This window comes from Orcinus orca, chromosome 10 (genome assembly GCF_937001465.1).
Source record: "Orcinus orca chromosome 10, mOrcOrc1.1, whole genome shotgun sequence".
Classification (NCBI taxonomy): domain Eukaryota; kingdom Metazoa; phylum Chordata; class Mammalia; order Artiodactyla; family Delphinidae; genus Orcinus; species Orcinus orca.
In genome coordinates this window covers 56,043,736-56,069,363 of record NC_064568.1, presented here as the reverse complement: position 1 = coordinate 56,069,363, position 25,628 = coordinate 56,043,736, and positions in this window count along the sequence as shown.

Genomic DNA, 25,628 nt, shown 5'->3' with positions numbered 1-25,628 from the left:
GACTTGGTAGATTGCAAATATAAAGTAACTTTATTCTTTCACACAACTGCCATTTTCAAATAAACTCTAGAAACTCATTCTTCCTGTTGCCAAGAAGAGCTTGCGAGCAGATCCTTTAGCTTTTCTAGCCATTTGAAGATATTAAAAAGTCTAGACTAACATCCAAACTTCCATCTCTTATTTAATGTAAGCTTCTCTCCTGGCCCAGCTTTGGAATCCTGAAAAAAAGGACCTAGCTGGTTTCTTTACAATTCTCCCACTTTGTTCTTTCATCTTTCTTTCCACTCACCTGGCTGCCCACTCACTGTCCTGCTGGGCTGGAGGCAAGTAGGGAGGAAAGGAGAGGTCAGAAAAGATCACTGCCATCATGTCTTTGGATGTGACAGATGGTATGCACAGATTCTCAGAGGCTGTGGGGGTGCCCTCCTCACCCCACATCATCTTCTGACCCTTCTCTCTTCACGGCTCCACATCCTACTTCCTTTACTCATGAAGACGCCTTCCTTGCCTTGCTTCTCAGTCCTGTCTACTCAGCCTTCACTCCTGGTTGTTCATCTCTATTTTCGATATCTTCTTGGAGGTAGTCCCTTTTGAAATGGTTATAGTCATGGTCCATGTGACCCAGAGAAACAGGGATCTTTTTTCCAGTGAACTCTTGAAATGCAGGTACTTCTTAACTCAAGCTTCTTTTTTATTGGCTGCCACCAATTGTTTCCCTCAGCCCCTCCTCCTTCGTTTTTCCAGGTGTGAATCAAATACTGTTACTGTGTCCACCAAACTCGAGAGGACCAAGCTATCCAAGTATTTTTCTTGAGTCTCCCTCCTTACTTGGATCAAGGTGAGAAGGAAGCACCCCTCACACAGGTGTGGGGTGGAACAGTGCACCTGCTCTAGGACAACACTCTCTCTAAGTCAGCGTTTCTCAGTTTTAGCACTATTGACATTTGGGGCTGGATGAGTCTTTGGTGTGGGGCTGTCCCGTGTATTATGGGATGGTAAGCAGCATCTCTGGCTTCTACTCACTAGATGCTAGTAGTACCACCCCCCAGTTGTGACAAACAATGATGTCTCCAGCCATTGTCAAAGGTCCCTTGGGGGTAAACTTGCTTCCAACTTAGAGTCACTGTCCTAAAGGCATTCTTTCTACAAACCTGCCTACTTCCTAATGACTCCTTTGCCTTCTGTTTTTTAGGATGAAAATGGGTAGGGAGCTAATGCTGGCAAAAGAGCATCCCAAATGCAAATCCTGCACAGTTGCTCTAGTACCCTGCTTTAGAATGTGGGGACATTGGCCAACCCTGAAATAGAAAGAGTCATATTTAACACTTTGCTGTTTCACATAAAATAAGAAAAAAAAACCCATGTGGTAGATGAGATAAGAAAGCACACCAAAATATTAATAGGGACTATCTTTGAATGGTGGACTCATTAGTGATTTTTTTCTAATTAACTTTAATATTTTATACAATGGATTCATTCATTCATGTATAAAAATATTAAAAAAATAAGACCAAACATGGATAAACAACAAGGTCCTACTGTATAGCACAGAGAACTATATTCAATATCCTATGATAAAGCACAAAGGAAAAGAATATTAAAATGTATATATATATATATATATATATATATATATAAAACTGAATCACTTTGCTGTACAGCAGAAATTAACACAACACTGTAAATCAACTATACTTCAATTTAAAAAAATTGAAAAAAAAGAAGACCAAACAAATCCTACCAGTTTTCAAGAACCAGCTCAAATGCCATCTCCTTCATGATGCCTTTTCAGATTACCAAGCTGAAAATACTTTTTTTTCTTCTGGAACAATCACAGGTGACACTTAATCTTCATAGTCACCCCATTAACTAGGGGTTTTTTTATTCCTGTTTTACAGGCAAGGAAACTAAGCTTGGACAAGTAACTAGGTTGCCTAACTGGCCTGATACTATACAAGCTGGTAAATGTCAGAGGTGTCACTCAAACCTGGGTCCATTTCTTCAGTCCATTTCCTACCTGCCATGGTACTGGTCACTGGGCACCCAGAACTTCATGGTGTTTTAGGTGAACTTAAACATTACTGAGCTGTATCTCCTTCATTTGCATAGTATTCCCCAACTAAATTATAAACAGCTTTTACAGAATAGACTGTTGAGCTTTCATTACATATGCTCACAGAGGGCCATAGGGTAGGTAGATTGCTGAAATAAGGCTCAGGTGAAACAAGATAGTGGACACATAAATCAAATATAAACATCAACTCAACCATAGTTTCTGTCATAACTATTCAACATCATTTCATAATGGCAATATCGGTAAGTCATGAAGATTATCTGACAGGTGAATACTGACATGAAGGCATATATTTAAGCACATGATCTGCTGCCTAAACATTAGCATCGTTTGTATTCAAGCAAAAGGAGTGGCTTAATATATACTATGAAGAAAGACTGAATATATATTAGTATATACTTATGTTAGATAGACTGAACTGATTTTAAGACAAAATTATCATGTAAATTCAGCCAGTCCATTTGTACCAAACTGTCTTAAATGCCTACTCAAGATAATAATAATGGCAGAGCCCATGATGGTTTAAAGGAAGAGGTAACAGCTAAGGAGGCACAGGCCCAAGGGGGACACATGCCAGATCACTAGGCTTGGGGAAACAAGAGCAAGCTGGTCCCCATGTGGTGGAAGAGATGAGGCTCCCCAGGTATGACCAGGTTTGGGTCATAGTAGCTCAACAACCAGCAGAGTAGAGTCAACAGGCTGCAAGTTTTCAATCCTATAACTATGTGCTGCTGGTATAGGCAGGAACTGATATGTGTGTCATGGAAAAGGTCTTCATTTCTATTACTGTGACCAAAATAGGTATATGTAGTCTTTTGGAAAACTAATGAAAACAGCGAGGTCATGGTAAAACTCAAAGAGGGAGACTTTGCACCAATATACTAAAAAATGTGGTCCATGGACTAACATCAGCATCAATTGGGAGCTTATTGGAAATGCAAATTCTTGGTCCCTAACCTAGACCTAATGAGTCAGAATCTTTGGAGTTGGGACCCAGGAATTTGCATTTTAGCCTGCTCACCAAGTGATTCTTATGTTTGAGAGGCACTGGTTTACAGCATCCCCACCACATTCACTACCCTCACAACAGAAGAAAAATGTTCTACAATCCATTTAAAACCAGTTTCTAACCTTGTGTTGTCCAAGACAGCAGACACATGCCACATGTGGCTGCAAGCACTTGAAATGTGCTTCTTTATCCAAATAAAGATGTGTTGTAAGTGTAAGCACTGGATTTCAAAGACTATGAAAAAGGAATGAAAACTACCTCATTAATAATTTTTTATACTGACTACATATTGAAATGATAATATTTCAGATATATTGGATTAAATAAAATCTATTAGTAACTTCACCTGTACCTTTTTACTTTATTGGGGCTTCTAGGACATTTAAACTTACATGTGTGGCTTGTATTATATTTCTATTGGACAGCATTGTTCTAACTCATCTTCTTAAAGGAGGATTTCTTTCCTATTCTACATTTCCTAGTTATAAGCTAGCCAGGGCTTAGTTGAAATAATGACAAAAATAGCACTTATTTCATGTTTAATGTGTGCTAGACCTGTACTTAGCATCTTGCATGGATGATTTCATTTAATCCACACCATAATTCTATGAAGTTATTACCTCCAATTTAATGATAAGGAAAATGAAGCTCAGAAAGTTTAAAAAACTTGCTCAAGCTACCAGCTGATATGTGACTGAGAAAGATGTCAACTCAGGTCCTTCTGGCCCCAAATCATGTACTTTTATATATTTCCCTGTACTTCTTGTTATACAATGTACTGAAAAAAAATATCATTTATTTTCAATGATATCTATGTAAGTTAAAATGATGAGTATATTATTCAAGTCTTTATCAAGTAGAAGCACATCATTAGAAAAAATAATGACAGAATCATCTCCATGTGTGAAATGTGAATCTACAGATGTTTAAGACTTAGGAAACTTGACACAATCTTCCTCAGCTTTGCATCTGATCGATGGGTGACCTTTTCAATAATTCCTCATAATAACTCTTTTTTAAAGTTTTATGTATTTTTTAAATTTTATTGAAGTATTGTTGATTTACAATGTTTTGTTAATTTCTTCTGTACAGCAAGGTGACTCAGTTTGATAGATAGATATTCTTTTTCATATTCTTTTCCATTATGGTTTGTCACAGGGTATTGAATATAGTTCCCTGTACCACACAGTAGGACCTTGTTTTTTATCCATTCTATATATATTTGCTTCTGCATAATAACTCTTAAATCTGGTCACATGGCTAAAAAAACCTCTCCTAACTTAGTTGACTATATCTAGATCAGAAACAAACTAAGAAAAAGCTACAACTTTTTGAAATCACTCCAGGTTTCAAGGCCCTGAGCCAGCATGGGTCACAGATACGTTCTTAAAAGTAGGGTGTAACTCCAGGAGGGCTCATGCCAAGGAGTACTTCCCAGAACTTCTGCTGTCAGTGTCCTTGTCCCTGTCGTGAGCCACAGCCACCCCCTGTCTCTGCAGGAGACCCTCCAACACTAGCAGGAGTATCTATTTTCCAGGAGGCTATGTGGATGACTGAATATCAGAACAGTCTATTCAACAGCTCCTGACTCCATTGGACAATGGTTTGCCCCACAAAGAGGTGACTTCTCTGCACTTCCGGGTGGTACCATCATAAATGGGCATGACACAGATCCTGAAATTTCCCATGCTGCAGGTCCAAAAGGGAAGCCCCAGGAAGGAGATAATCCTTTAAATCCAAATCACATGTTCATGGTAAGATACCCAAAAAGTTGAATTCAGTTTTTCCATCTTGCAGCCTACAAAATTACTATTTGGTGTATTGCCACTTTAGACTGACAAACAGGCAGCCACTTTGCCAAGATTTCATTGCAGAGAGGGTTGTAGTGTTAATAATAGCATCAATAGTGAGTCATCCGGACAGAGAGGAGGAAGATGGCGGAAGAGTAAGACGCGGAGATCACCTTCCTCCACACAGATACATCAGAAATACATCTACACGTCGAACAACTCCTACAGAACACCTACTGAACGCTGGCAGAAGACCTCAGACCTCCCAAAAGGCAAGAAACTCCACGTACCTGGGTAGGGCAAAAGAAAAAAGAAAAAACAGAGACAAAAGAATAGGGATGGGACCTGCACCAGCGGGAGGGAGTCGTGAAGAAGGAAAGGTTTTCACACACTAGAAGCCCCTTCGCAGGCAGAGACTGCGGGTGGCGGAGCTGGGGAGCTTCGGAGCCGCGGAGGAGAGCACAGCAACAGGGGTGCGGAAGGCAAAGCGGAGAGATTCCCGCACAGAGGATCGGTGCCGACAGGCACTCACCAGCCCGAGAGGCTTGTCTGCTCACCCGCCAGGGCGGGCGGCGCTGGGAGCTGAGGCTCGGGCTTCGGTCGGAGAGCAGGGAGAGGACTGGCGGCGTGAACACAGCCTGAAGGGGTTAGTGCACCAGGGCTAGCCGGGAAGGAGTCAGGGAAAAAGTCTGGACCTGCCGAAGAGGCAAGAGACTTTTTCTTCCCTCTTTGTTTCCTGGTGCGTGAGGAGAGGGGATTAAGAGCGCTGCTTAAAGGAGCTCCAGAGAGGGGCGCAAGCCGCGGCTAACAGAGCAGACCCCAGAGACGGGCATGAGACACTAAGGCTGTTGCTGCCACCACCGAGAAGCCTGTGTGCAAGCACAGGTCACTCTCCACACCTCCCTTACAGGGAGCCTGTGCAGCGCGCCACTGCCAGGGTCCCGGGATCCAGGGACAACTTCCCCGGGAGAACGCATGGCGTACGTCAGGCTGGTACAACGTCACGCTGGCCTCTGCCGCCGCAGGCTTGCCCCGCACTCCGTACCCCTCCCTCCCCCTGGCCTGAGTGAGCCAGAGCCCCCGAATCAGCGGCTCCTTTAACCCCGTCCTGTCTGAGCGAAGAACAGACGCCCTCTGACGACCTATGCGCAGAGGCAGGGCCACATCCAAAGCTGAACCCCGGGAGCTGTGCGAACAAAGAAGAGAAAGGGAAATCTCTCCCAGCAGCCTCAGGAGCAGCGGATTAAATCTCTACAATCAACTTGATATACCCTGCATCTCTGGAATACCTGAATAGACAACAAATCATCCCAAATTGAGGAGGTGGACTTTGAGAGCAAGATATATTATTTTTTCCCCTTTTCCTCTTTTTCTGAGTGTGTATGTGTATGCTTCTGTGTGAGATTTTGTCCGTATAGCTTTGCTTTCACCATTTGTCCTAGGGTTCTATCTGTCTGTTTTTTTTTGTTTTACTTTCTTAAAAATTTTTTTTCTTAATAATTATTTTTTATTTTAATAACCTTATTTCATTTTACCTTACTTTATTTTATTTTATCTTCTTTCTTTCTTTCTTTCTTTCTTTCTTTCTTTCTTCTTTCTACTTTTTCTCCCTTTAATTCTGAGCCATGTGGATGAAAGGCTCTTGTTGCTGTAGCCAGGAGTCAGTGCTGTGCCTCTGAGGTGAGAGAGCCAACTTCAGGACACTGGTCCACAAGAGACCTCCCAGCTCCACATAATATCAAATGGCAAAAATCTCCCAGAGATCTCCATCTCAACACCAACACCCAGCTTCACTCAATGACCAGCAAGCTACAGTGCTGGACACCCTATGCCAAACAACAAGCCAGGAACACAACCCCACCCATTAGCAGAGAGGCTGCCTAAAATCATAATAAAATCATAATAAGTCCACAGACACCCCAAAACACACCACCAGACATGGACCTGCCCACCAGAAAGACAAGATCCAGCCTCATCCACCAGAACACAGGCACTAGTCCCCTACACCAGGAAACCTACACAACCCACTGAACCAACCTTAGCCACTGGGGACAGACACCAAAAACAACACGGACTATGAACCTGCAGCCTGCAAAAAGGAGACCCCAAACACAGTAAGATAAGCAAAATGAGAAGACAGAAAAACACACAGCAGATGAAGAAACAAGGTAAAAACCCACCAGACCTAACAAATGAAGAGGAAATAGGCAGTCTACCTGAAAAAGAATTCAGAATAATGATAGTAAAGATGATCCAAAATCTTGGAAATAGAATAGAGAAAATGCAAGAAACATTTAACAAGGACCTAGAAGAACAAGATGAAACAAGCAACGATGAACAACCCAATAAATGAAATTAAAAATACTCTAGAAGGGATCAATAGCAGAATATTTGAGGCAGAAGAATGGATAAGTGACCTGGAAGATAAAATAGTGGAAATAACTACTGCAGAGCAGAATAAAGAAAAAAGAATGAAAAGAACTGAGGACAGTCACAGAGACCTCTGGGAGAACATTAAACACACCAATATTCGAATTATAGGGGTTCCAGAAGAAGAAGAGAAAAAGAAAGGGACTGAGAAAATATTTGAAGAGATTATAGTTGAAAACTTCCCTAATATGGGAAAGGAAATAGTTAATCAAGTCCTGGAAGCACAGAGAGTCCCATACAGGATAAATCCAAGGAGAAACATGCCAAGACACATATTAATCAAACTATCAAAAATTAAATACAAAGAAAACATATTAAAAGCAGCAAGGGAAAAACAACAAATAACACACAAGGGAATCCCCATTATGTTAACAGCTGATCTTTCAGCAGAAACACTGCAAGCCAGAAGGGAGTGGCAGGACATATTTAAAGTGATGAAGGTGAAAAGCCTGCAACCAAGATTACTCTACACAGCAAGGATCTCATTCAGATTTGATGGAGAAATTAAAACCTTTACAGACAAGCAAAAGTAGAGAGAGTTCAGCACCACCAAACCAGCTTTACAACAAATGCTAACGGACCTTCTCTAGGCAAGAAACACAAGAGAAGGGAAAGACCTACAATAACAAACCCAAAACAATTAAGAAAATGGGAATAGGAACATAAATATCAATAATTACCTTAAATGTAAATGGATTAAATGCTCCCACCAAAAGACACAGACTGGCTGAATGGGTACAAAAACAAAACCCATATATTTGCTGTCTACCAGAGACCCACTTCAGACCTAGAGACACATACAGACTGAAAGTAAGAGGATGGAAAAAGATATTTCATGCAAATGGAAACCAAAAGAAAGCTGGAGTAGCAATTCTCATATCAGACAAAATAGACTTAAAAATAAAGACTTTTAGAAGAGACAAAGAAGGACACTATATAATGATCAATGGATCGATCCAAGAAGAAGATATAACAATTGTCAATATTTATGCACCCAACACAGGAGCACCTCAATACATAAGGCAAATACTAACAGCCATAAAAGGGGAAATCGACAGTAACACAATCATAGTAGGGGGTTTTAACGCCCCACTTTCACCAATGGACAGATCATCCAAAATGAAAATAAATAAGGAAACACAAGCTTTAAATGATACATTAAACAAGATGGACTTAATTGATATTTATAGGACATTCCATCCAAAAACAACAGAATACACATTTTTCTCAAGTGCTCATGGAACATTCTCCATGATAGATCATATCTTGGGTCACAAATCAAGCCTTGGTAAATTTAAGAAAATTGAAATTGTATCAAGTATCTTTTCCAACCACAATGCTATGAGACTAGATAGCAATTCCAGGAAAAGATCTGTACAAAATGCAAACACATGGAGGCTAAACAATACACTACTTAACAATGAAGTGATCACTGAAGAAATCAAAGAGGAAATCAAAAAATACCTAGAAACAAATGACAATGGAGACACGACGACTCAAAACCTATGGGATGCAGCAAAAGCAGTTCTAAGAGGGAAGTTTATAGCAATACAATCCTACCTTAAGAAACAGGAAACATCTCAAATTAACAACCTAACCTTGCAACTAAAGAAATTAGAGAAAGAAGAACAAAAAAACCCCAAAGTTAGCAGAAGAAATCATAAAGATCAGATCAGAAATAAATGAAAAAGAAATGAAGGAAACGATAGGAAAGATCAATAAAACTAAAAGCTGGTTCTTTGAGAAGATAATCAAAATTGATAAACCATTAGCCAGACTCATCAAGAAAAGTGGGAGAAGACTCAAATCAATAGAATTAGAAAAGAAAAAGGAGAAGCAACAACTGACACTGCAGAAATACAAAAGATCGTTAGAGATTACTACAAGCAACACTATGCCAATAAATTGGACAACCTGGAAGAAATGGACAAATTCTTAGAAATGCCCAAACTGCCAAGACTGAATCAGGAAAAAATAGAAAATATGAAAAGACCAATCACTAGCACTGAAATTGAAACTGTGATTAAAAATCTTGCAACAAACAAAAGCCCAGGACCAGAGGGCTTCACAGGCGAATTCTATCAAACATTTACAGAAGAGCTAACACCTATCCTTCTCAAACTCTTCCAAAATATAGCAGAGGGAGGAATACTCCCAAACTCATTCTACGAGGCCACCATCACCCTGATACCAAACCAGACAAGGATGTCACAAAGAAAGAAAACTACAGGCCAATATCACTGATGACCATAGATGCAAAAATCCTCAACAAAATACTAGCAAACAGAATCCAACAGCACATTCAAAGGATCATACACCATGATCAAGTGGGGTTTATTCCAGGAATGCAAGGATCCTTCAATATACACAAATCAATCTATGTGATACATCATATTAACATATTGAAGGAAAAAAACCATATGGTCATTTCAATAGATGCAGAGAAAGCTTTCGACAAAATTCAACACCATTTATGATAAAAACCCTGCAGAAAGTAGGCATAGAGGGAACTTTCCTCAACATAATAAAGGCCATATATGACAAACCCACAGCCAACATCGTCCTCAATGGTGAAAAACTGAAAGCATTTCCACTAAGATCAGGAACAAGACAAGGTTGCCCACTCTCACCACTCTTATTCAACATAGTTTTGGAAGTTTTAGCCACAGCAATCAGAGAAGAAAAGGAAATAAAAGGAATCCAAATCGGAAAAGAAGAAGTAAAGCTGTCACTGTTTGCAGATGACATGAAACTATACATAGAGAATCCTAAAGATGCTACCAGAAAACTACTAGAGTTAATCAATGAATTTGGTAAAGTAGCAGGATACAAAATTAATGCACAGAAATCTCTGGCATTCCTGTGCACTAATGACGAAAAATCTGAAAGTGAAATCAAGAAAACACTCCCATTTACCATTGCAACAAAAAGAATAAAATATCTAGGAATAGACCTACCTAAGGAGACAAAAGACCTGTATGCAGAAAATTATAAGACACTGATGAAAGAAATTAAAGATGATACAAATAGAGGGAGAGATATACCATGTTCTTGGATTGGAAGATCAACTTTGTGAAAATGACTCTACTACCCAAAGCAATCAACAGATGCAATGCAATCCCTATCAAACTACCACTGGCATTTTTCACAAAACTAGAATAAAAAATTTCACAAGTTGTATGGAAACAGCAAAGACCCCGAATAGCCGAGGCAATCTTAAGAATGAAAAACGGAGCTGGAGGAATCAGGCTCCTGGACTTCAGACTATTGTACAAAGCTACAGTAATCAAGACAGTATGGTACTGGCCCTAAAACAGAAATATAGATCAATGGAACAGGATAGAAAGCCCAGAGATAAACTCCCGCACATATGTTCACCTTATCTTTGATAAAGGAGGCAGGAATGTACAGTGGAGAAAGGACAGCCTCTTCAATGAGTGGTGCTGGGAAAACTGGACAGGTACATGTAAAAGTATGAGATTATATCACTCCCTAACACCATACACAAAAATAAGCTCAAAATGGATTAAAGACCTAAATGTAAGGCCAGAAACTATCAAACTCTTAGAGGAAAAGATAGGCAGAACACTCTATGACATAAATCACAGCAAGATCCTTTTTGATCCACCTCCTAGAGAAATGGAAATAAAAACAAAAATAAACAAATGGGACCTAATGAAGCTTCAAAGCTTTTGCACAGCAAAGGAAACCATAAACAAGACCAAAAGACAACCCTCAGAATGGGAGAAAATATTTGCAAATGAAGCAACTGACAAAGGATTAATCTCAAAAATTTACAAGCAACTCATGCAGCTGAATAACAAGAAAACAAACAGCCCAATCCAAAAATGGGCAGAAGACCTAAATAGACATTTCTCCAAAGAAGATATACAGACTACCAACAAACACATGAAAGAATGCTCAACATCATTAATCATTAGGGAAATGCAAATCAAAACTACAATGAGATATCATCTCACACCAGTCAGAATGGCCATCATCAAAAAAATCTAGAAACAATAAATGCTGGAGAGGGTGTGGAGAAAAGGGAACACTCTTGCACTGCTGTTGGGAATGTGAATTGGTACAGCCACTATGGAGAACAGTATGGAGGTTCCTTAAAAAACTACAAATAGAACTACCATATGACCCAGCAATCCCACTACTGGGCATATACCCTGAGAAAACCATAATTCAAAAAGAGTCATGTACCAAAATGTTCATTGCAGCTCTATTTACAATAGCCAGGAGATGGAAACAACCTAAATGTCCATCATCGGATGAATGGATAAAGAAGATGTGGCACATATATACAATGTAATATTACTCAGCCATAGAAAGAAAGGAAATTGAGCTATTTGTAATGAGGTAGATGGACCTAGAGTCTGTCATACAGAGTGAAGTAAGTCAGAAAGAGAAAGACAAATACCGTATGCTAACACATATGTATGGAATTTAAGAAAAAAAAATGTCATGAAGAACCTAGGTGTAAGATAGGAATAAAGACACAGACTTACTAGAGAATGGACTTGAGGATATGGGGAGGGGGAAGGGTAAGCTGTGACAAAGTGAGAGAATGGCATGGACATATACACACTACCAAACGTAAAATAGATAGCTAGTGGGAAGCAGCCGTATAGCACAGGGAGATCAGCGAGGTGGTTTGTGACCACCTAGAGGGGTGGGATAGCGAGGGTAGGAGGGAGGGAGACACAAGAGGGAAGAAATATGGGAACATATGTATATGTATAACTGATTCACTTTGTTATAAAGCAGAAACTAACACACCATTGTAAAGCAATTATACTCCAATAAAGTTGTTAAAAAAAAAAAGTAAGGGATATTCTTTTTGTTGTTGTTGTTTGTTTGCTTTAGTTCATTATATTTTATTTTTTAAAATTTTTATTGGAATATAGTTGATTTACAATGTTGCGTTAGTTTCAAGTGTACAGCAAAGTGATTCAGTTATACATATACATATATTCATTCTTTTTAGATTCTTTCTCATATAGGTTATCACATAATGTTGAGTAGAGTTCCCTGTGCCATACAGTAGGTCCTTGTTGGTTATCTATCTTATATATAATAGTGTGTGTGTGTTCATCCCATGCTCCTGATTTATCCCTCCCCCCCCCACCATGTTTCCCCTTGGTAACCCTAAGTTTGTTTTCAATATCTGTAAGTCTGTTTATGCTGTGTAAATAAGTTCATTTTTTTATTTTCTTTTTTTAAATTGGATTCCACATACGAGTGATATCATATGATATTTACCTTTCTCTGTCTGACTTACTTCACTTAGGATGATAATCTCTAGGTCCATCCATGTTGCTGCAAATGGCATTGTTTTATTCTTTTTTTATGGCTAATATTCCATTGTATATATGTACCACATCTTCTTTAACCAATCTAAAGGTAGGGTGGATTCTTTTATAGACAACTCTACTCACCAGGAGATCTGTAAATCCATGATGAAAATGACATTTTAAAAAATGGAAGAAGACATAGCATCAGTCTTTGTTTCAATGCCTGGGAGAGGAGCCAGGAAGCTTGCCGCCAATACCTCACTCATGCTAACTGTTCTGTCAATATTTGTTATTGTTAGTAGAACAGATCACCAGTGTGAACCTCAAAGCCAAGGATATCTGTTTGGATAAGTCCTGTTTGAGTAAGTCCTCACAGGTGAGTAGAATATGCTTTCCATCATCCATGAAATGATCTAACAAAAAATCAGACTATAGAGCTAGGTACGGAGGGCAGAAAGGAGACTATCAGAAGGAGTGGCTGAGATCACAGTGGTATACTCCATGACACCTAAGTCTCTAAGCCTCTTCATCAACTGGGATAGTCTTGATGTCTTACGATCAGTATTAAGACATTATATTAAACATAACTGGTTAATAATAATGTCAACAAAAATGGATGTTCTGAGAGTTTGTCACCAGTAACAAACTCCAGTTGATCACAGCCAATCAGTTACAAGTTATTTACAACCTTACTGGTGGTCTGCACAGACACTGGGGAATGTTCCCAGTGCCTTTTGGATCAAGTTTCCTGTGGGTTTTATAACCAAGTGGACCCTTTCTACCTATGGCATCATCAAGGAATCTGTACGTGGACCACAGAATTTCACCAACTGGAACTTCTAGGATAGTGTTTGTCTTCTTCACAACGTTTGTTTTTTCCAACAACATGACAACCCCAGACTTCTCAGGTTCTGAGTTCATAGAAAAAGATATTTTAAAAATTGCAATACTTTTCTTATGGATTCCTCAATCTATATACATTTGCAATATCATCACCATTCATAAGACAGGCCCAATCTCTCCAAAATCAACAGAGGTCACTCCAAGAATATGATCCTCAAAGTTAAGTCATGAATGTTTCTTGATGCAGGAAAGGCTGACTGCCAAGTCATTTGTTTGGAGATACACCAGCAGGGGTGGGGTTGTGGTGGTAAATGAAAAACCATATATAAGTGAACCCAGGTAGTTCAAACCTGTGTTGTTCAAGGGTCAGTGGTAGTTGTATGAACATAAAGCGTTTTTGCAGCCTATACTCAGATGACTTCTTGGGAGCTGCTGCCTGTGGATTTGTATGAGCTCTTTTATTTTCATCAAGTCCTTAGGAAAGCCAAATTTCAATTGCTACTTAGAGTTCCCAGAGCCTGAATGTGCCAACCCCTATATTTTCATAACTCACTCAGAATCTCATCTAATATAAAATGCAAGGGACTAATGTCTAATGACAGTTTTTTCCACCTGGTAAATACTAGCTTTCACTTGCTTGAAAATTTCAAGATGAAGAGGGAACAAAGACTCCCTCTTGATAACAGAAACTCATGGAAATGTGACACCCCCCGCCCCCCAGGTCTAGCCAGTGGTAAAAATCATCAGCATAGCTCTAGCCTTAGACCCAAATTAAAACCATCAGCTCAGGCTGACTGTGATGTGGCCATAACATTTCACCACATTAAATGTGTGATAACTGTGCATGGGCAGGTAATGGGATCTGACAGTGCTTGTTGTCACCATGGAGCTGTCATGTCTGCATTGTGTTCTCAATCCCAGAGAATCCATGTCCATCACAAGTCTTTATTCTGGCCTAAATATACTATGACAGTAATAATATATGCAGGCCTGGAAGAGTCCAAATCAAGGGAAGCAAATTAATACTGACTGAGTACTCACCATGTGTCTGTGGCAGACAGATTTAAGGGGACCCCCCCCAATGATTCCTCACTTCCTGAGTCCACTCCTTTGTGTAATCTCCTTTCCGTGAGTGTGTGCAGGACCTGGAACTTGCTCCCTCCCAACAGAGTATGTCCAAAGTGATGGATGTCACTTCCTGATTAGGTTACATTATATGGCAAAGGTGATAGACTGTCATCCCTGTGATGATATTATGTTATATAAAATTCCTTCCTAGCAGGGATTCTTCTTGCTGACTTGATGAAGTAAACTGCCATATTGAGGAAGCCCACATGGCAAAAAAATGTGCGTGGCCTCTAGGACCTGGGTATAGTCTCTAGCTGACAGCTGCAAAGAGCCAGGGCCCCCTCCATCACATAGCCGCGAGGAAATGAATTCTGCCGAAAACCTGAATAAGCTTGGAAGCAGAATTTTTCCCCAGATAGAAATGCAGCCTGACTGATACCTTGATCACAGCCATATGCAATCCTGAGCTGAGGACCATTATAAGCTGTCCCTGGACTTCTGACCCATGGGAACCGTGAGATAACAAATATGTGTGTTGTTTTGCTGCCATATTTGTGGTAATTCGTTATAGCAGCAGTGGAACACTAATACATTGCCATCAACCATGTTTCTATTCTGCATCCTCTATCTTGTTTCATCACCTCAACAACTTGGGAACTCTGATAATTAGGCAGGACATAAAGTTTAAAAGATTTTGCACTTGTCTTAAGAAAATAGTCATACAAGTTTTTAGGGTTCTGTCCAGGAATTAAGGAAAACCTGCCTTGATATCTTGTATCTAGTACCTGAACAGTCATATGTAAATTATGAGCCAACCATCTTTAGTTTTTAAAAAAAATTTTATTGGAGTATAGTTGCTTTACAATGTTGTGTTAGTTTTTGCTGTACAGCAAAGTGAATCTGTTATACATATACATATATCTCTTCTTTTTTGGATTTCCTTCCAATTTAGTTCACCACACAGCATTGAGTAGAGTTCCCTGTGCTATACAGTAGGTTCTCATTAGTTATCTATTTTATACATAGTAGTGCATATATGTCAATCCCAATCTCCCAATTCATCCCACCTCCCCTCCCCACTTTGGTATCCATAAGTTTGTTCTCTACATCTGTGTCTGTATTTCTGCTTTGCAAATAAATTAATCTGTACCATTTTTCTAGATTCCACATATAAGCAATATTATATGATACTTGTTTTTCTCTTTCTGACTTACTTCACTCTGTATGACAGTCTCTAGGTCTATCCACATCTCTGCAAATGGCACTATTTCGTTACTTTTTATGGCTAATATTCCATTGTATATATGTACCGCATCTTCTATATCCATTCCTCTGTTGATGGACATTTAGGTTGCTTCCATGTCCTGGCTATTGTAAATAGTGCTTCAATGAACACTGGGTTGCATGTATCTTTTTAAATTATGGTTTTATCCGGGAAGCCAACCATCTCTAAAATGACTTGATACAAATCATGCCCAGTGGGATGTTAGCAGATGGTGCAATGCTTTGCATGTGTCCTGACCACTCACCACACCTATTCACCTGCTGCGAGCACCTGTGACTCTATAGTGAATGCTCTATGGTATGCTCAGCTCATGGTGGGGAAGGCCAAAAGTTCTGGGGAAAAGATGCCTTGGGGAGCATCCCTCAGCAAATGGTGAATGGAGTTGGAAGAGAAACTCCCAGCTTCCTCGGTCCTCAAGAGCAGATATTCTCAGGAGTGTTCTACATCATTCCCCACAAATTCCCAGTGGGATTGAGACCCATGTGCTCACAGTGATAACCTACCCCTTAACACATCCTGCAATGGTTTCTTTCCCTTCCTTGTCTTACTTCCTAACTCTTACTAGTGTTTTCTGCAATCTCCTCTCCAAATAAATGATTTGAACTGATTCCTTCTTGCAGGGTCTGCTTCTGTGTGAAGTCAACCAAAGAGGTAAGGGCACTTCACATTGGATGGAAATGTGGTAGAAATCCAATTAAGAAGGACAAAAACAAGTGTGTAGATTGTCTTGAAGAGTGCCCTTAAGAATGTTCTAGGAATAGTGCATGAAAAGGAGAAATAAATTGACCAGAAATGACTGATTCTATTCGTCAAACTCAGTAATTACCAGCCAAGTGGCCTCTCACTGTTGTGGCCTCTCCCATTGCGGAGCACAGGTTCCGGACGCGCAGGCTCAGCGGCCAAGGCTCACGGGCCCAGCTGCTCCACGGCATGTGGGATCTTCCCGGACCACGGCACGAACCCGTGTCCCCTGCATTGGCAGGCGGACTCTCAACCACTGTGCCATCAGGGAGGCCCACCAGCTAAGTTTTGATGAGTAATTTGACCCCCAAATACTTTAACACTGGGAAGGCAGTGTGCTGGATGATGGACACTGATATTCTTCACTGGATGGATGCCTCCCCTACTGTGAAATCACATGCAGTATTCTGATTATACATCAGTCTCTTGAGTTTGGTTAGTGTGAGTCCATTTCAAAAATCCTGTCAGCTCTGACAGCAATCACTGATTACTAGACTTATTGTGGTGATCATTTTACAATATACACAAATATCAAATCATTGTGTTATACACCTGAAACTAATATAATATGGTATGTCATTTACACCTCAATTAAAAAAAAAAGAATCAGACACTGACCTGCCACTCCAGAAGTCTCTGTCTGGGTAGGTAGGCAGAATCCTTTTATTCATTTATCACTTGCCTCAACAATTCTCATTATGCAATCAAAACCATACACTAATGCCAGACAGTTATTTCTTGAGAAACAGAGCAATTTTATTTGTGCTTTAGCATGAAGGAATACCAGAAAGAGTATCACGACGTGAATAAAGGGAATGTCCAACACGGACAAATAGGAAGGAGAAAATGCCAGTTTTCATGTTCCCTTTCTGCATGTGCAACTCAGTGTAGGAGACCCTGATTCACTGCAGCTTTGGGTGCTCATTAACTTCAACAACCTTTCTTTTTCTTTTTCTTTCTTTCTTTCTTTCTTTCTTTCTTTCTTTTTCTTTCTTTCTTTCTTTCTTTCTTTTCTTCCTTTCTTTCTTTCTTTCTTTCTTTCTTTCTTTCTTTCTTTCTTTCTTTCTTTCTTTCTTTCTCTTTCTTTCTTTCTTTCTTTCTCTTTATTTACCAGATTTTAAAATAATAAATTGATTCCCCAGCATCCTCCAAAGATATCAAGGAATCAGTTCAAACTCATGGACTTATACATATCTAATATATTTCAATTCATTCTGATTATTGATCAGTGGAATCTTTTGCAAATTGTCTCTTGACTCGTTTTAAGAGCCCTCAGGGGTCTTTAAAGGCCTTCTAACCTTTTAAATTTAATTTTCTATTGGAGTATAGTTGGTTTACAATGTTGTGTTAGTTTCAGGAGTACCAGTCCTATTTCTTTTAACTTTCAAAATAATGTCCCTAACCACACTGACACAACAACCAGAACAACACTGACAAAAACAAAAACAATATAGTAGTTCTTCAGGAAATATAAGCATTTCCTGGCATTAAATTCTGAAAGAAATTCATTGTCTGCTTATAAGTGGTACTAGATAACATAACAGTCAATCTTCACACTTCCATAAAATCTGAGGGTAACACATTCAACTACAGCAGAGTCAAACACTCCTGTTGGAGCAAAGCTAAGGAGGTCACGGACCTGACATTCTTAAACTAGGAGCAGTGATCCTCAACCAGGGTCTAAAACCCCCATGGAGACCTCAGTACCTTTCCTCAGAGTTTCTTCAGCACATATTGCCTGCAGACCAAATAAATAGATCTCACACAAATATGTATGGCTGTTTTTACAGGTATAGATATATTTTTGATGATACTATTTTTGAATTCATGGTAGTGGTTAGTATTTTTGATTATCACTCTATATTTTCTTAATAAATGGTCACTAAATAAAACTACTGTTCTAGCAACAGTTTGGGGTTAATAAAGAATACTCACATATGGAAAGATTAAGAGCCATGATTTAGACAGCCAAATGGGTAGCATGGCCCTTTGAATATCTTTCCTATGAATCCATTTTCTTCACTGGTTTTTGAAAGTTGAGACAGAGAGAATAGTTCAGTGTTACCTTCTCAGGTGGCCTTTGAACTTAGATGTTCTGAACTTCTTCCTAAAGCGGGTCCCTGTGTGTGGGGCAAGGATGACAATTATGTGATGGAAATTCATCAACCTAGCTGGTGCTCTTTGGGTGGGACTTATTCCATGACCTTGTGGGTAGTGTCAGGGCACAGGGTGTGGGGCCACTGGCTCCACCTGAAGCTCAGCCCAGGGTACGAGCCGAGACACAGCAACCTCCCTGTAAAATATGGAGGGAGACAGGTGGGGTCCAGGAGGCAGTTTTGGTTCCAAGTTGGTGTCTCCAGGAGATCTCTCTGGGGCTCTAGAGTATGTGTATTCAACAAACACCTAGTTCCTTAAGCCCACGCGTGTAAACACGTGTCAAGAGTTCACTGGACTCTCCAGGATCTTTCTCATGCTTACAGTGCTTCACACTTTCATATACATATTTTTTAACATCTTTATTGGAGTATAATTGCTTTACAATGGTGTGTTAGTTTCTGCTTTATAATAAAGTGAATCAGTTATACATATACATATATCCCCATATCTCCTCCCTCTTGCATCTCCCTCCCACCCTCCCTATCCCACCCCTCTAGGTGGTCACAAAGCACCGAGCTGCTCTCCCTTTGCTATGCAGCTGCTTCCCACTAGCTATCTATTTTACATTTGGTAGTGTACATATGTCCATGGCACTCTCTCACTTTTTCCCAGCTTACCCTTCCCCCTCCCCGTGTCCTCAAGTCCATTCTCTTCTCTTAGTCCTGCAGGCAACTCTGTGGGGGCACGGGGGCGGGGGCGGGGAGGTCAGAGTACTGAAATTACAGATGAGATGAGCACTCCATCACACATAGGTTGTTTCCCTCAGGGCCACTTAGCTCACTTGTGGCAGAAGCATGAGGAAGACCTGAGCCCTCTGAAACCAACCTGGAAGACAACTTCAAATCAAACATAATATGGGAAAAGAATCTGAAAAAGAGTGGATATATGTATATGCATAACTGATTCACTTTGCTGTACACCTGAAACTAGCACAACATTCTAAATCAACCATACTCCAATAAAAATTTTTAAAAATGTATGCACATACACACATAAATATTTATCCCAAGAAAATAAAATTAAAATTAATTAAAATAAAATCCACTATGAATTTTAAAAAAGTATAATAATGTCATTGCCTTTTGAGAATCACAGAACATTTCTCTAAATCAGAATTTCTCCTCACATTATGTTCTTTAAAACAACACACATGGGGACTTCCCTGGCAGTCCAGTGGCTAAGACTCCACGGTACCAATGCAGGGGGCACGGGTTCGGTCCTGGTCAGGGAACTAAGATCCTGCATGCCGTGTGGTGTGGCTTTAAGAAAAAAAAACAAAAAACAAAAAATATGCCACATAAAATATGATATTCAACAAAACATGTTTGGAAGTCAGGAGTTCAAAATGGAAAAATAATTTTTAACATAAATAAAATAATGATTTAATATTTAAATCTCACTATTATCACTCTGATAATGTTTTTATGCACAAGATACTTTATGTGAATTATTCCATTTCATCATCACCATGGTCCTTGGAGGCATTTTATCTCATTTTTAAGATAGGAAAAGAGGCTCAGAGAGTTTAAGTAACTTGTCCAGGGTCACACAGCCAGAACACTGACAAGGGGGGCAATTTGAAATTTGCCTGGCAGCCATTTTCTCTTATTCTGCACTTCCCCCCATGCTTAAAAATTTCCCTCAAGAGAATCTATGTTTTCCTTGGGTCATTTTTATCTTTTGCCCCCTATCACCTAGGCCATAAATGATTAGGATCTTAGACTCTCAGTTCATGTTACCAAGCACCTCTTGAAATGTTACGTGAATTGTCCCAACAGATCGCAGACAAAGGGGAGTTGAGGCTGGACTTACTTGTCCAGCTTTCTCTCTAACCCACTAAATATCTCATGACCATTGACCATCTGGATGTCACTATGTCACACATTATTCTGAGAGCAGAGCAAGAGCCCCTCAGGTCGGTAGATAATCAAGAAACTGTGTTATGAGAGTTGACATCTTATGAATAATTATTTTAAAAATCTGTTTCTTTCTGTTCCTTCAACCCCAGACAGGCAAGTTGATTCTACCAAGTTGCTCAAACTGTGATGAGAATATCACTTAAACAAGGTGCTAGTTGCCCTTATTTATTTATTTTTGAAAGTAAGTTTTTAAAAAGTAAGTTTATTTGAAGATTCTATTGTGAGAGTGTGTGGTCAAAAGGCAAATAACTTTGGATGTAAGACAGGCAGTACTTGGACTCCTCGGGGACACCTCAGAGAGCTGTAGGCCCCTTTTCTCTTCCTGAGTCACAGAAGTGTCTGTTGGTCCCAAGTTTCTGTTGCTGGGATGGCCGATGATAGGAAGCTACTATAAATGTGAACAGAACACGGTTTTAAGGTCACTGTAATTTTGCGGGACATGTAGCTTAATTTTGAGATGGAAGAGTTTGAGAGTGGGGCTGGATAATAACTTCCAAAAATAGCGTCTGAGCTGCAGACCTGGGTCCATGCAGGACAAGTGGTCCCAGGGGAGGAGGGGCGTGGGCACGTTCTACTGCCCTGGAGGGCCGCCGGGGTTCCTGCCCTGGAGGTGACTCTTGGCGGCATCAGGCCAAGATCCATCTTCTAAAAGCTACTTACTGCACAAGGCTGCTGCTGGGATTAAAAGGAATATTTTGATTTGCTGGATACTAATGCTCCTTTCAGGTTATGAAATGCCATTAATTTAGGGGCAGTTTGGGGATAAAATGAAAACAGCATGACATAAAACATATTCATCTTTATTTCAGAAACATAAAACATGAAAAAAATCAGCTACAAAGCTCTCCTACAGCATTTCTCAAAGAGAGGCCATGCGTATTCTTGGGCCACATCACAGGACTGGGGTAAATGGGAGGACCTGGAACCTTCCCTTCAAGAGCCCCTCAGGCACAATCTAACTCCCCCCACCCCCCACGCCCAGGACCTAGAACTTGGGACAAATGGAGCTGTCTCCTCCGAACACATTGTAAAGATGGCCTTAGTTCCAGATGAACAACAAAGAAAACTATCCATTAAATGTCTACACTGAGGGAGTGTGTGGAAGGAGGGAGGCTCCCTGCTTTGCTCTCAGCCCAGGGTGGGGGTCCGTGAGCCCTGGTGTTGGGGGTTCCTCGCGTCCCGCCAGCAGCCACAGCAGAAGGCGGCCAGGACTGAGAGTCAGGGCACAGCTCTTACCAAATCAGTGACCCAGCAGCCTCCTCCAGCTCAGTTTCCCCTTCTGTTCTGTGCACGGTCATTTGATCCCCATGACATGGAAGTGAGGGAGCAGAAGATGGAGGAAACCCTCTCCCTCAAGAGCTGAGTGACCCCCGGGCCACAGCTGGTGCAGGAGGGGGTGGGCATCAGAAGAGCTGCAACCTGGACTTCGGGCCTGTAAACCAGTGTGGGTCTCCTGCATCATTACAGAACCTGTGCATTTATGTGACTCAGGCTTTCTTGGGAGAAATCTGAGGAGAGATTTCTAGGCCTAGGGTGACTAACTGTATTGGTTTACTTGTGACTGAAGGGTTCCTGGGCCGTGAGACAGTATAAAAACAAGAAACCAGACAAATCTCAGGCACATGAGAACAAAGTAGTCACTGGAGCTAGGCAATATTTTTTTTTTTTGCAAAAGTTCTCAACCCTGGCTGAAGAATAGAATTACTGGGAGAACTTAAAAAGCCTGATGCCTGGGTATCATCCCAGACCATTGAATCTGAATCTCTGGGTGTATCTATATTATTATTTTTTGAACTCTGAAGGTTATTTTAATGTTTAGTAAAGATTGGGAAACTCTGCTTTGGATACAGCCTCTATGACTTTCTTTCCCCTGCAGACCACACAAAAGGGCTAAGCTTACATAATTGTCCACAACAAAGACGGGTGAAAGTTGCTCAACAGAGTCTTACTGAAAGGCACAGCAGAGAAGGTTGATTTCCTCAAGGATGCAACAGCTGGGGCGGGCCCTCATTTGACTAAACCAACCAACTATAGTGCTGAGGGGAATCCAAGGACCACAGGGCCAGTTGCAGCCCCAGGACTTGTGGGGAGACAGATACTGCTTGGAAAACATTTCCTTACATTGGCATCCAGCCCCCCAGCTGTTGCAAGGAGAAGGCAGAGCATGGCCTGTGTGTTGTGATGAAAACAAATCTCTGTGTGGTGGGGTGGGGGGGATTTCTTCTAACTACTGAACAAAAGAAGTGCCTTCTGAGAGTTTAGGGGAGTCTGACTTCTTTTTTAAAGAATTAATGATTTTGGAAAGTCTCAAGTTAAAATCTTACAAGAAAAGAAGAATCTTTTAATTTAATTTTTAATTTAATTTTTATTTTATATTGGAGTATAGTTGATTTACAATGTTGTGTTAGTTTCAGGTGCACAGCAAAGTGATTCAGCTATACATAAATATATCCATTCTTTTACAAATTCTTTTCCGTACAGGTTATTACAGAATATTGAGTAGAGGTCCCTGTGCTATACAGTAGGTCTTTGTTGAAGGAATCATTTCTGAATTAAGCTTCACATGAGATAGAGAATATCACTTAATGATTATGAGTTCTGACTTGCCTTGTTTTTCCTGATCCTGTGGGCTTCTGCCCCACCAGCTGTCCTTTGAAAACAAACAAAGTTGTACTTTTGTGAGAGCACAAAGTTGAGGATAACTTCTCACCTCTGTATTAAACACTGCATTTCAGAGTTAACTGGTACCTATCCTAGGACATGATTTGCCCACAGCAAATCATGTGCAGTAACCAGAAATCCAAAGTAGATTTGAATTAGTCTGTATATTGTTACTTTTTTATCATCTTCTTTTTAGTCGTAAAAACAATAGTGTTGAATACAATTTTCAGCAACAACAAAAAATCTACGATTCCCCAACAAATATTTTCACTTTTGTGTTTCCACATCCATCTTCATTTCAAATGACAGTATCAATAAGAAGATAATAAGAAACCAGAATGTAGTACTATTAAACCTCTCTGGAGTGCGATGACTTTGTAAGCTTTGAAACAATAGAAAAAATTACAAAGAGAAAGACTGACCAATTTGATTATGTAACATTTAAATCTGAACATACTCTGCGTGTGTGTGTTAGACGTGGTCGAGGGACACTTAGAATCTCTCCCCACCTCCTGATCACGGGCCTTCCTCTACTTCAGAGGTCAAAAGGTAAACAAAGACATTTCCCAGGCCCCTTTGCAGCCAGGGTGGTAGATTCAAATTAGATTCACTCATTAATGCATTCCTGTGAGGATGTGCAGGTGGAAGTCTATTTGACTACTTGTTTTGTTATGTTTTTAGCTGTGGGTCTTCTGGAACAGCATTCATGTCTAACCCCCACCTTCGTGGTTGTCAGGAGACACTTGTGTTGTGATGGTGGTGGCTTCCTGATTCTTGGGTCACAGCTGCAGTGGACTGTTCTTCCTGATGGTGGCAGATGTCATAGAAACTTTTAAGGATCAGTTCTGTGATATTGCAGGAGTCACTCACCGAGGCCCAGCCAAGAGGGTGTCTGTACAGAACTTCCAGGGATTTTACAAGCACCTAATTCTCTGTGTTAAATCCCTTTCTGTTTAAAATATCTAGAATGATTGCTATTTTCTGCACTGACTTGTGGCTGATACAACTGGAAAAATGTTTCAAAAAACAAAATAGAAGGATTAACATGTTTAGTATATGAAGCATTGGTAGGAGAAAGAAAAGACCCAAGAATAGAAAAAATGGGAAAAAATAACAAAATGAACAAATTGATCACACAAAAGAATAAGCAGAAAGCACCTGAAGCAGATCTCTTTTTAGGAATTGCCCTGCAGCAGATGCACACAGACGACCGTGGAGAAAGCAGCCAGACACAATGTGCTCCCACTCACTCAGCCAGGGGGGATCAGTCACCCCATAAATCCTTCCTTCAGAAATTTGACATTGGAAATGAAATCTCTTTGATTTTTCCCACGTAGCTGGAATGAAGACATGTGAACTTGCAGACTGAGACAGAGAAAGCTTGTTCGTGGTGGGAAAGAAAAGTGAGCAAAGGAACAGACAGGAATTGAAAGAAGAGGAGGTAAGAAAGAGGTGGAGAGAGAGAGACCCTCTGGCTTCAGTTTGCTCCTGGGAATAAACTTTCTGTCTTGCTTCAGCTTCATGTGTTTTGGTTACTTGAAAATAACATTAAAAATAATTCTAACCAATATTTTTACAATAACAGAAAATAGACTCAAAGATCATTCATTCAACTAATTTTTATTGGGTGTCTTGTGCACAGGAGTTGAGGACTAGTGCTCTGAATAAGACCAAACCTTAATCTTCACAGAGTTTACAGGGAAGAGCTGCTGGGAAAGCAATTATAAGGAAGCACAGGAATCCTTAAGCACATACATCAGGATGATATAGCCTTGCTATGTTATTTAGGATAGAGGACTCACCAAAATAATAATTTATTCCTTTATGCAGTGGGGAAATCTCTCTCACATGTTTGTGATGTTTTTGTCCTCTCTTCGGGCAGGGCATACTTTTACCACTATGATGAAATACCTAAAGCCAAACACTTCCATGATGGAAAGATGGAGAACCTGACAGCAGAATCTGAGACTCAAAGTGTGACTTTGGGCATCATAGAAGGTCTCCTACTTACTCCACCAAAAATAGCTTTTTGTCTCTGGTCCTAGATGAACATCTTTCCTCCCAGTGACAAATATTAAGTGAATCAAAAGGCTGACACCAGAAGGATGTGGACACTGAAAAACTGTTATAGTTCTTATATAAGCACCCATGATTTCTCTGGCATGGCCTTGCTTTGATTCCAAAATCCACATGTGGAGATATTTGTTACCACTTTCTTCCATGAGACCTCACACAAAGGAATTTTGGAAAGGGATAAAAGGATGGTTGCACGGTTACATCATTTTGGATTTTTTTTTTAAATCCATGGTTTTAAAAAAGATGCTAGAGGATGTCAAATAATGCTGCAA